The following is an 11,325-nucleotide window of genomic DNA, read 5'->3' as shown; positions in this document are numbered from 1 at the left end:
AGTCCTCCATGAAGAGAAGGTCTATTCTCCAGGAGAGTGCCGAGGCCTTAGGGACATGGGGAAATCGGTGGAGAGAGTCGCATAGCTGTTTCCTAGGCCAGATAATTTGCCAAAAGGAATTCCAAAATGGGACACTGAGACCCATAATACCCTGGATAGGTGGCTAGGTAATAACTATTTTTCTTAGATTTTTTTTCTCAATGGCTCACGTGTTTGAATATGGTTGACCCAGGGAGTAGCACTATTAGGAGGTATGGCCTTGTTGAAGTAAGTTTGGCTTTGTTGGAGGAAGTGTGTCACTGTGTGGGTGGGCTTTGAGATCTTCCTCCTAACTGCCTGGAAGTCAGTCTTCTAGCTGCCTTTGGATCAAGATGCAGAACTCTCATCTCTAGCACCATGTCTGCCTGGAGGATGCCATGCTCCTGCCTTGATGATAATGGACTGAATCTCTCAACCAGTAAGCTAGTTCCAATTATGTTGTCCTTAGAGTTTCCTTGGTCATTGTATCTCTTCAAAACAATGGAGACCATAAAACAGCTGATTTCACTGAGGGTGGGATTCTGCTGGACTGTAAGAGGGAGTTGGGCTAGGAAGTACTGTGCTTGAGGGCTAGGGAGAAAGGAAATAGCTTCTATTTCCTCTAGTGGGCTCAAAGCAAACAAGATACTCTCTCTCAAATTTTCTTTTCCTTTTGCCATGAGTTACCTCATCAATGCCCTACAAGAGATTTGGCAGGCTGTGATTACCTGGGGGGATTTGTTAGTGACCCAAGCAGATGCAAAAAGACAAGAGAAGAGAAGGAAGGTTGCCAGGAGTGTTCTCTGGTTACTAAGGCATTTCTCATAGATAGTTATAGACCCGGAGACATTGTAGATGCCTTTGGACCAATCCTGTTCAAAGAAGGCCAAACCGATGGCATGTGGGAATCTGTCAGGGATTATAAACCTCGAAGGGCTCAAAGGCCCAAGCCGCTGGTTCAGAATCACGATATTTTAGATATGGGATTTCACGGATACTCCAGGGCTCTGAGAATTGGTGGATTTCCCCTATACACATCTTCAAGGTACCAGTGGAGGCACATGACTGTTCATCAAAGAAACAAAAGACAAGAGGAGCTGAGTGGGCCAGTCCTTATGAAGACCAGGGTGAATGTGGGTCTCACCCAGCTCATCTGGGTCTCACTCAGCTGGGTCTTGTGTGACTCTTTCCATTTTAGCTTTAATTCCGGAGACTTCCATGTAACAAAGATGGCCACTGGTGCTGCCCAGTTATTACTGTCCTCAGAGCTGGTCATTCTAAACACACACACACACACACACACACACACACACACAACCAAAAAGGTTTTCTATATCAGTGACCAGATAGCTGACGAGAAGCAACTTGGAGAAGAAAGAATTTTTTTCTGCTCATAGTCTGAAGGGACACAGTCAGCCACTGTGCAGAAACCATGGCCACAGAGAGACAAGATGGCTGGACATTGACATTCAGGAAGCAGAAAGTGTGTAGAAGGAGAGTCAGGCTACACCAGTTTGAAGCTTACCCTTAGCGAATCACTTCCTCTGGCAAGGCTCTGTCTCCAAAAGATTCTACAACCTCCCAATATAGCACTCCAGCTAGGAGCCAAATGGTTGAATACATGAGCCCAGAGAGAACATTTCGCATTCAAACCACAACAGGAGGGTCTAACAATTTCAACCCAAGCAGCACAAATGACAAGATTGGTCTGGCTTGGGTCATATGCCTGTTACCTGAAACAGCAGTTCCATCCAGGAGAATCCTGATTGCCACCATCTCTGGGATGGACTTGTGCCCTCTGCCCTTCTTCTAGAGTAGTGGAATTTCTACTATAGTGGCTTGTGGTAGGTTAGTGCCCCACACCCCAAACATGCTCAGTTCTCTCCCAGAATCTGTGGCTATGTTAAGTTCCATGGCAAGTGGGAGTGAAGGTTGCAGAGTAAATGAATGATGCTTTTCAGCTATCCTTAAAATAAAGAGGTGATTTCAAACCACGTAGATGGTTCAGTATAGTTAAGCTAGGACAGGCAAGACAGGAGCTGCATGTGAATTTTAACCAAGTGAGATGCAGCCTAAACTCTGGACCTCTGGACCTATTAGGCTAAGTAGACGTGCATTGTTTAAAGCTTCTAAGTAGTAGATATTTGTTCAGCAGTAACAGGAGACGGAGTAAAATGTCACTTCTCAGGCTTTCTTGCACTCATATGTGGCTGTTGCTAGGTCCTTGGTGCAAGGGGAGCAGGCACGTGGAAGCTCCTGGGAGTTTCTTCTGTTCTGCTGCTGGACTTGGATGTCACTCGGGCCACCGGTGTGTATGTGTGTGTGTGTGTGAAAGCACATGCTACCAGAGGTAGAGGTGTGAACGGGGAGGAGCAGAGGCCCACGGCCAGCCTTGCAATTTCTGACTCCACATTTTGAGCAGGATATCAACGTCTTATCTTCTTCAAGTCACTGTCATTTGGCTATGTGCCAACCTCACACCTGGAGCAAGCCCAATGGTTACAGAAGGTAAGGGCATTGGCACTGAAGTTTGAAGAGTCGCAACAGAGTCCCTTCTACTCTGAAGGAGGGAGCATTTCTCTGATGTTCAATGATGTTCCAGAAGATTCTTGACTCCTCCCCTGCCCACAGTAGCTTTTCCTCTGGATGACATGGTCTTGGTGTTATAACCTTACCTCTGTCTTGTCTCTTGTCCTTGTCACTGGTGTCTGTTTTTAGGCTACAGCTCTATAGCCATTCTGAACTGGCTTGACCCAGTGGCTCTTTGGACTCTGCATGGTCTGGAGCATTAGCCTTTGCTTAGTTCTGGCCAAATGGAACGTCCTATCCCAGGCATTGACTGGCATCCCATATACCTTACCTAGAGAGAGGGAGTCAGAACTCCTTCCTTTTGTTCTTTTTTGAGGGAAGGTCTTGATATGTGTCCCAGGCTGGCCTTGAGCCCTCCATCTTCCTGCTGTCACCTCCTGAGCACTGAGATTAAAGGAACATGTCATCAGTACTTAGTAGCATGGAGGACCCTATCATCCAGCGTGACTTCAGGTGACTTCATAGTTACGTTAACTGAGAACTCAACCTTACACCGCAAATTCAATGCTTCATCTTTAGCTTCGTCTCACTGCCTGAACGTGAGGATATGTGTACTGGTGTCACTTCTTGAAGTCGTGACAGCTGTAAGTCATGATCTAAGGCCACTCAGCTGCTAATCGGAGCCATCGTTTGACCAGGCAGTGACTGTGATTCCGAGGCGCAGGTGGTGATGTTGCCTGCATTACCATGCTCAGCTACTTTTATCACCTGAGTGTCACTTAACCAAATGTTGAGACGGTTGTGACAATGGTCCAGCGCTGCCATGTGTGCTTGGGCAGGCTGTGCACAGCACAGGTGAGAGCCATCCACACTGTCATCCATATTCATTATATTCTGAAGTTGTGCAGAGCAATTATATGTGGTCACTCAACCCCTGTGTAAACCAGTAACGAGGTCACAGAGATGTGTCAGGAGCTCTGCCTGGAAGTCCCCTCAGTTTGAAAGGAGGTATTTGTTCTTCTCCAAAGTCACACACAGTAGGGCTTGGGTCCATGGCTGGCTTGGATGCTGAATGGAGACCTTAGACCACCTGAAACACATTTTCCCTTCTTTCTTCTCTCCCTCTCTCTGTTTCCCTCCCTCTCTCCCTCCTTCCCCCTTTCTTTTTCTCTTTCTTCCTTCCTTCCTTCTCTTCTTCCTTCCTCTCTCTTTCTCTCTTTCTCTCCCCTTCTCTCCCCTTCTCTCCCCTTCTCTCCCCTTCTCTCCCCTTCCTTCTCTCCCCTTCTCTCCCCTTCCTTCTCTCCCCATTCTCTCCCCTTCTCTCCCCTTCTCTCCCCTTCTCTCCCCTTCTCTCCCCTTCTCTCCCCTTCTCTCCCCTTCTCTCCTCTCCTCTTCTCTTCTCTTCTCTTCTCTTCTCTTCTCTTCTCTTCTCTTCTCTTCTCTTCTCTTCTCTTCTCTTCTCTTCTCTTCTCTTCTCTTCTCTTCTCTTTCTCTCTCTCTCTCTCTCTCTCTCTCTCTCTCTCTCTCTCTCTTTCTTTCTTTCTTTCTTTCTTTCTTTCTTTCCTTCTTTCTGATAGAGTCTAACTAGTAAGCCAGGCTGGCCACAAACTTGTGGGTAGTACTCCTGCCTCAGCCTCCTAAATCCTGAGATTACAGACATGAGCCATGGCATTAGGCTTGTCTTTGTGGAAAAGAACTCTCTGGGAACGAGAGCCATGAGTGGTCCCCAGCTGAAAGGCCGCCAAGGTGCTGGGCCTCCTTGACCTTGGTCATGACAACATAGAGCCGTAACCATGAAACTGCCTTTGGAGTTTCCCATCCACCCATAAGGCCGGTACTGCTCTTTTTTCCCCTCAGTCCTCAAAATGCCAGGCATGGTACTAGGACTTCAAGAATGTGTTTAAACTATTACTTAAGAATTTAAGATGGGCCAGGCATGGTGGCCCATGCCTTTAATCCCAGCACTTGGGAGGCAGAGGCAGGTGAATTTCTGAGTTCGAGGCCAGACTGGTCTACAGAGTGAGTTCCAGGACAGCCAGGGCTACACAGAGAAACCCTGTCTCGAAAAAAAACAAAACGAAACAAAACAAAACAAAACAAAACAAAACAAAACAGAATTTAAGAAGGGACCACTGTAACAAACCTGCCGATCTAAACAGTGGCTGCTCCTTTGAGCCAGTGTGGAATGCTGCTGATAGCTCTCTGTTCACAACACAGTGTCTGGTGGGAGGGGCGATTATGTTTCTGTAGATCATGGAGCTGGAAGGATCCTTGAAATAACCTGGTTCTTCATCCTAAAAAAGAGGAACTAGAAACTCAAAGGTCACTGGAGGTCACGGAGAGATTGACTGCTAACCAGGTCTCAAACCCAAGGTTCTTCATTTCTGGTTTCATTTCCTTTCATTTATACAACATTCTGACCTCACATGTGATCTTGGCTCCACCATTTTCTGTGTGGCTTTTAATCTGGTATTTAACCTTTCTGTTCTTGGCTCATCTGAAGTACTGGCCTTCTCAGCTACAGCCCTCATGGAGTTATATTAAGGAACACATGAGTTGTTGGTTTTTTTTTTTTTTTTTTTGGCCTGGAGAGTGCTTTTCTAAATGTCAGGGACATGTAATTAATTGTCCAGTAAATTCAAGTTTTAATTAGTGTTTTGTGATGCCAGGGGTTGAGCCTAGGGCCTTGTGCATGTTAGGTAAGTCTTTGACCAGTAAGTTACATTGCCAGCTCTATAGTTTAAAAAAACATGTGTAACAATTGGTCAAGATCACTTTACATTCTAGAAGCATGGTCTTGCTAGCTGGGTTAGGGGAAGGAAAAGGGCGTCCTGGGTGTAATGTTTGTGTTGGGAATTTCTCTGCATGCTAACCAGTGTTTGTTCAATATAGTGTTCTGTGGGACTCTCCGTTTTTCCTAACTCTGAGAAAAATAATCCGCCAAATCTCTTCAGGCCAAGGTAACAGTGATAGTTTACACCCTTCAAAAAATGGTGGAGTGAGGTCAGCACAACATTATTCTTTCCAACAGCAGGTGGGGAACACTCAGGTAACAATGGCTGGTGGGTGGGAGAGAGCTTGGATCCTGGTCAGGTTCTTTTTGGAGATGGAACAGGAAATGATTGTGTGTCTGGCCCCTTGCCAGGAGTCCTCTTGCCAGCGTCTCCCCATCCCTCATGTGGTCCACCCTCACAACGGAGTCCCTCCTATCCAAGTGAGTGTGTGGGCTGTTGGTGGAGGGAAGGGGCAAGGGCCAAATGCACCTGGGATGTGAGCTGCATCGTGGGTGCTGGACAGGCTGGTTGAACACCATTGTCTTCTAGATTCTGCTGGGGCTTGGGGATCAAAAGCGGAAGCTTCCCACGGTGAGATTAGCTAAGTGAAAACTGTAACCCAACACAGCCGAGTTCGCATCTTGATGAGTGCAAAGCCAAAGCAAGCATGACCAAGACACAAGGGTGTGGAGAAAGATTTAACACCTGCAAGATGTAAGTAAAGCCTAGACTTAGTTCCAAGACAATGGCCTCTCCTAACAAAGGAAACACGGGGATTTTGTGGATGTGTGTGTGTGTGTGTGTGTGTGTGTGTGTATAAAAATCATATGGGAAGATACTTTAGGGTGGGCACATTCCTGGGCATGCTCAGCTAGGGAGTGTATTCTTGGTCTGTTCGTTTAAGGCCTTAACTGAAGGAGGGAAGGGAATAGACACTTTGGGGAGGGCATAGACAATCTTTAGATGGTTAACAATGCTGACTACAATGTCTACCTTACATCATGAATTTTAGCTGAGAAGAAAGGAAAGGACCTTGCCTTACTTAGCCCCTAACAAAACTTGCTTTGGTTTGAGGTGTCCATCTTAGGTCACTGTATTTCTTAGTTAATGTTGGACTGGACATCTTGCTTCATATAAGGTACAGCTGTTTGTGCAAGAGGGAAACTCAGAATCACCCTTTTTCTTCCTTTTTGCTTCAGTGTTGACTCAGGGTTGAGTGCATTCCTAAATATTTTATGCTTTGAGTTCTTAGCTAATGACTGTACTGTTACAATGACTTTTAAGCGTTAAAAAAAAAGACCTTTCTGTTGGAGATATTTTCAAATATATGCAAATAGAAAATATTATATAACCACAAACCACTTACCTGCCATTTCAGCTTCAACCGTTATCAGCGTGCAGTCGAGGCAAGACTTTGAAAACCTTCAGTTTAACTGTTACTTTAAGTCTTCAAGGTTTTCTTTGTACTGTGCACTCTATAATGCACTTGAGTATGATGGTCGATCCTTTCTGTTGGTTAGATTTAGAACCACTTATGACACCAACAAACCTTTTGTGTTGCTGGCCAGCTTTTCTGAAGATTTATCTAATTAAATCCATGGATTGGGGGCAGACCCACCCTGAATATGGGTGGCACCATCCGAAGGTTTCGGGACTGCATGCATTAAAAGATAAGGAGTGAAAAGGCTAGCTACGGGGGGCTGGCACCCTCTCTCTCTGCTTCCTGACCATTGGAACTTGAACTTCTCTGCTCCATTGGATCATCCCTGTCACAATGACCCACTGCTCCAAAATTGAGCAAAATGCACCTTTCTCCCCTTTAGTTATTTCTGTTGGGTATTTTGGTCATAGCAATGAAGAGTGATACCAGTTATCCTATCTCATATATATAAATATACCACAGAGGTGGACTGCAATTGAATCCCTTCCTTCCTAGGGTTTTCAATGAACTATTGAGGGAAGGATGCCCCACCTTGTAGGCGAGAAGCGCATCCAGTGTGCAGAGCTGATCCTGTACCCCTGCATTCTCATTGGCTGCCATTGCCTTTAAGGAGAGCTCTGCAAGGGCCTACTGTCTACCTTCCTCTCTCTGCTCTGGAAATTGTTGTAAGTCCATGAAGAGTGCACACTGCACACAGCACAGGTAGCGATCCGTGTTTGCTCCTGCCCATGGCCTTTGGAGACCCTTCCTGCTGTAGTTTCCCATCTGGGCTGTGATACCATGTTCTTAGGGGAGTCTTTGGTTCTGTCCAATCCAATCTGGGCTTTCTAGTGATGTGTTCTTACAGAATTGAGTCTTTCTTTTCTTTTACTCTTATCTTAATCTGTCACAATAGAGTCTTCTTGGTGATGGCGATATCTCTTCATCCCTTAAGAGTACACTCTTTCCCACTGTCTGTGGAGTGCACCCGCAGAATATAACAGATGCCCCACCAATTGTGGACTAACTGAATGCTACTTTACTGTTCAAGGTTAAGACAGTACAACGGTAAAATGAGATCCCTGTAAACCAGCTGCTGGATGAATCATCACAGCATGAGAAGTTCAATACTGGAAGAGATAAGCAACAATGCAGGAAAACAACTCCAGTTCACAGGCAGTGCATGGTTAACTGCCAAACAAGCACTGTCTGAAGATGTCAAAAGCATCAGGTTCAAAGAGAGAACAATCTCTGTGGGCTGGGCTGGGCTGGCTTCAGACTGTATCATCTTTTGAAATATAAAAGCCACATGTGAACAAACATATTGATGTCCTGGAAGCTGAAATTCTTGCTCATGATAATGAGTGTAATTTAATTTTGAGTTACAAGAGTCTCTGGTTCGACCCTGGAGTCATGACGATCATGCAGAACTTCCCACATCGTTCCAGCATGGATGGAACCTGCCCTTTCTCAGCTCAGAGTCAGGTCTCTGGCTTATTAGTGATAACTGTCCTCGGGCCTCGAGTCAGCCCTTCCTCTGCCTGATTTCTTGAGTGCTGTCTCCCATGCTTTTGTGATAAGGGGCTTGTTTTGGGAATGATTTGGAACTTGTGGGCTGACATGGGGAGGCCAGCCTGACATCTATAGGACCAGACTCCGGTACCTGAGATCAGCTTTGTCTGCATCTGCCTTAGTTTCAGCACACACCCGTTTATTTCACCCTTTCCCACCCATCTTGCTTTAAAGCATCATCTTTATGAAGGCAAAGGTCCTGGACCAGGTTGTTGCCATGGAAACCCCAGCACACAGGGCTTGGCAGGTGTTTGGCACCTGCTTGTTGAGTGGAGGAGGGTGAGGTTCATGGCCCTGAGTGAAAGCACAGAGGCCCGAGGCTATCCATCTTGCTTCTCCTCTCCTTGTAACTTCAGGGTGAGATATTGTCCTCTATCTCTTTATTTCCCTCGACATTACCCAACACCAGATGCTTACGTGCAGTCAACGTGAGTGGGCATCAATTAAGTGGAGTTGGAGAAGCCTGGGCAGTCATTTGGCCATGGGGTGAAGAGGAAGGAAAGGCAGGCATGAATGAGTTGACTGAAGTCCCTCTTCTCTTTTACCCATTGTGCAATCTTGGGCAAATCACTAGACTTGAGGGCCTCAGCTTACTCATCTGTGTGATGGGAATATTGGAGGCAGCAGTTGTTGTCCCAGGGCAGTTGTGAGGCAGCCTGGCTGGGAAGAGGACCGTAAACAATGGAATGGCTGGAGATAAGCGTCATGGTGGACTCTTGCCAAGACCACTTGGAAAGGCTGGGGATTCCCACAGGGCAGTCAGCAGTGTCTTTGGCCTTCAGATGGACTCTGAGCCCGGAAGCTGAACTGGCTGAATCAAGATGTCCAGGAGCTTCAGTTGTCACTGCCCTTCTTTGCCCCATCCCCCTCTAGGCTCCTTCTGCTCGCTCACCTAACCTGGTGATGTGTCAGGCCAAATGCGGCCTGGTAGCCTGAGTTATCTGGAATCACCTTCCAAAACCATACCTGCATTTATGTGTCAGTGGAGGGAAGAAAAACAAGAGAGGGTACAGGGGATACAGAAGATACGCACGTAAACAGTATTCTCCCCTCCACTACCAACCTTGAATTTGGCTTGTGGTTTCCCAAGGTTTTCTCCACTCAGTGCCAGCCTTGCAGAGAGAATGGAGATCTACTAGGTTTGATTTGAGGGAAGCCAAAGACACTCTCTCAGTCTCTCAGATTGGCTTGGAATTCTCCCACCAGAACTTTTAGTTTGATGCTTGTATGTGCTCTGTGAAACATAATTAACCATTATTAACCTTTGAGTTTCAGTGTACGTTATCTTAGAGTGGAGGGTCAGGGACACAGAAGGGGTCATTTGGGGGGTTGGGAATACACCGTAAGGAGCTATCTTGAAAGGATATCCTGGGGTGGAAAACCATGTGAAGGCTTAGGGAAGGGACTGCAAGAACTCAGCCAAGGTTGAGAGGAGGGAGGATGGAAAAATTGAGACAGGGAGGTGGGAGCAAGAGGTGGAAGGCCTTGTTAAAAAAAAAAAAAACAACCTAATTTCACCATAGGTCTGCACAGAGGGGCTGCTCTGCCTTAGCAAGCTCATTACTACTAATTAGTATTAGTGGAAATATAGTTGATGTGTGCTTGTGTGCGATGGATGAATGCCTGCACATATGTGGCTCCCACCAGTGACCACGCAGAGGGAGGGCTTTTAAGATACCTTCCTCTCTCTGCTGTATTGTCATGTATCTCTGGAGTGCAATGAATTCTGCAGGCCGAGCCACGTTTCTTAGCCCTCGGAGTCTCTCGGGCTCTTATTTATTTGTTTGTTTGGTTGCTTGCTCTCCCTGCCCAGAGCTGAAGTGCTGTCTGCACTTTCATTTTGCTCCGGTTCCATCCTCTTTGCCTAGGGAGATAGAAAACCGTGTCTTCGTTATCAGCACACCCCTCAAAGGGTGTATACTAATTGTTGAGTTGGATGGCACACAGCCAGCACACAATGCATTCTGTAGTGATTCAGAGTCCCAGAAAGAAAACACCCAGTCCTCTGATGCACACCTGTCTGTGATTGGTTTGCCAGAGGGCTGTGAGGTGCCCCGCTCTCCCAGGGAATATCTAGAATTTAGATCAAACATCTTAACCACAAAGGAGGCAGAGTGGGAAATATGCTCCTTATCTGAAGAGTTAACACCCTGTTCCCGGTTCTGTACAGTGCACAGGGAGGCCAAAGAGTATATCGTCGATCAAGTTTGGCTTCTGCTTCCAGCCTGGTGCAGTCTCTATTACTCTACAATCCTCTAGAGACTGTGTTCAGAGCTTTGCTTTAAAGCCAGGTGAACTCCGAACGCACAGGAAAGCACACCTAGGAAAATCTGTAGGGCAGTGCTCTGTACAGCACAACAGAAACTTTCAAAACTTCCTATTTAAAGGGACTCAGGGTTCGGGGAGATGTTAGTGGGCCTCCACAGTGGCTACAAGCTAAAATCCTCTTGCTTGAGCTGCACCCTAAAGGAGAATCAGAAGAGACCAGGTCCTACCATGCCTCTCTCAGCTACATCAGGTTGACTTGAATTCTTAGTCTTCCATTAGTGGAAAGCTCAGGCCCCTTCTTGCTTACATTTTGGGGTTACTTCTCCTCCTGAAATCTTGTATCTGATACACTGGTCTGATGTAAGAATCAGTGTGCCATTCAGGGAGGCTTCTAGTCTCATAAAGCCAACCATATGCTCCTTCCTCCTCTGGAAGCTCTTCCCGAGTCTTCAGACTAGGTTAGGGTTGTCTGTTGCATTCTCTTAAAAAAAAAAAAAAAAAACACCTTTGGGCTAGAGAGGCTAAGAGCGCTTGCTGCTTTTCCAGAGGACCCAAGTTCCATTCCTAGCACCTATGTCAGGTGGCTGACAAGCACCAGGAAAGCTGGCTGTAGAGCAGAGGTTCTCAACCTGTGTGTTGTGACCTCTTTGGGGCTGCATATCAGATGTTCTACGAATCTTATATTTACATTTCTATTCATGACAGTAGCAAAATCGCAGTTATGAAGTTGCCACAAAACAATTT

At 46.4% G+C, this 11,325-nt stretch overlaps 1 long non-coding RNA gene across 2 annotated transcripts; it reads left to right on the top strand.

Moving 5' to 3' along the window:
- The first annotated feature begins 5,792 nt into the window (after positions 1 to 5,792).
- On the top strand, positions 5,793 to 8,062 carry LOC115029385 (uncharacterized). Of its 2 annotated transcripts, none has more exons than XR_015045594.1 (3): positions 5,793 to 6,035; positions 7,258 to 7,464; positions 7,793 to 8,062. It is a non-coding gene; the product is annotated as an uncharacterized LOC115029385 (long non-coding RNA). The 2 variants fall into 2 exon arrangements; XR_015045595.1 differs by having other exon boundaries at positions 7,258 to 7,427; positions 7,793 to 8,044.
- Positions 8,063 to 11,325: the final 3,263 nt, after the last annotated feature.

Source organism: Mus caroli, unplaced genomic scaffold (genome assembly GCF_978045245.1).
Source record: "Mus caroli unplaced genomic scaffold, Mus_caroli_1 scaffold_16, whole genome shotgun sequence".
NCBI classification, from domain to species: Eukaryota; Metazoa; Chordata; class Mammalia; order Rodentia; family Muridae; genus Mus; species Mus caroli.
Note: the sequence above shows the minus strand (reverse complement) of the source record. Positions and strands in the feature narration are given on the sequence as shown.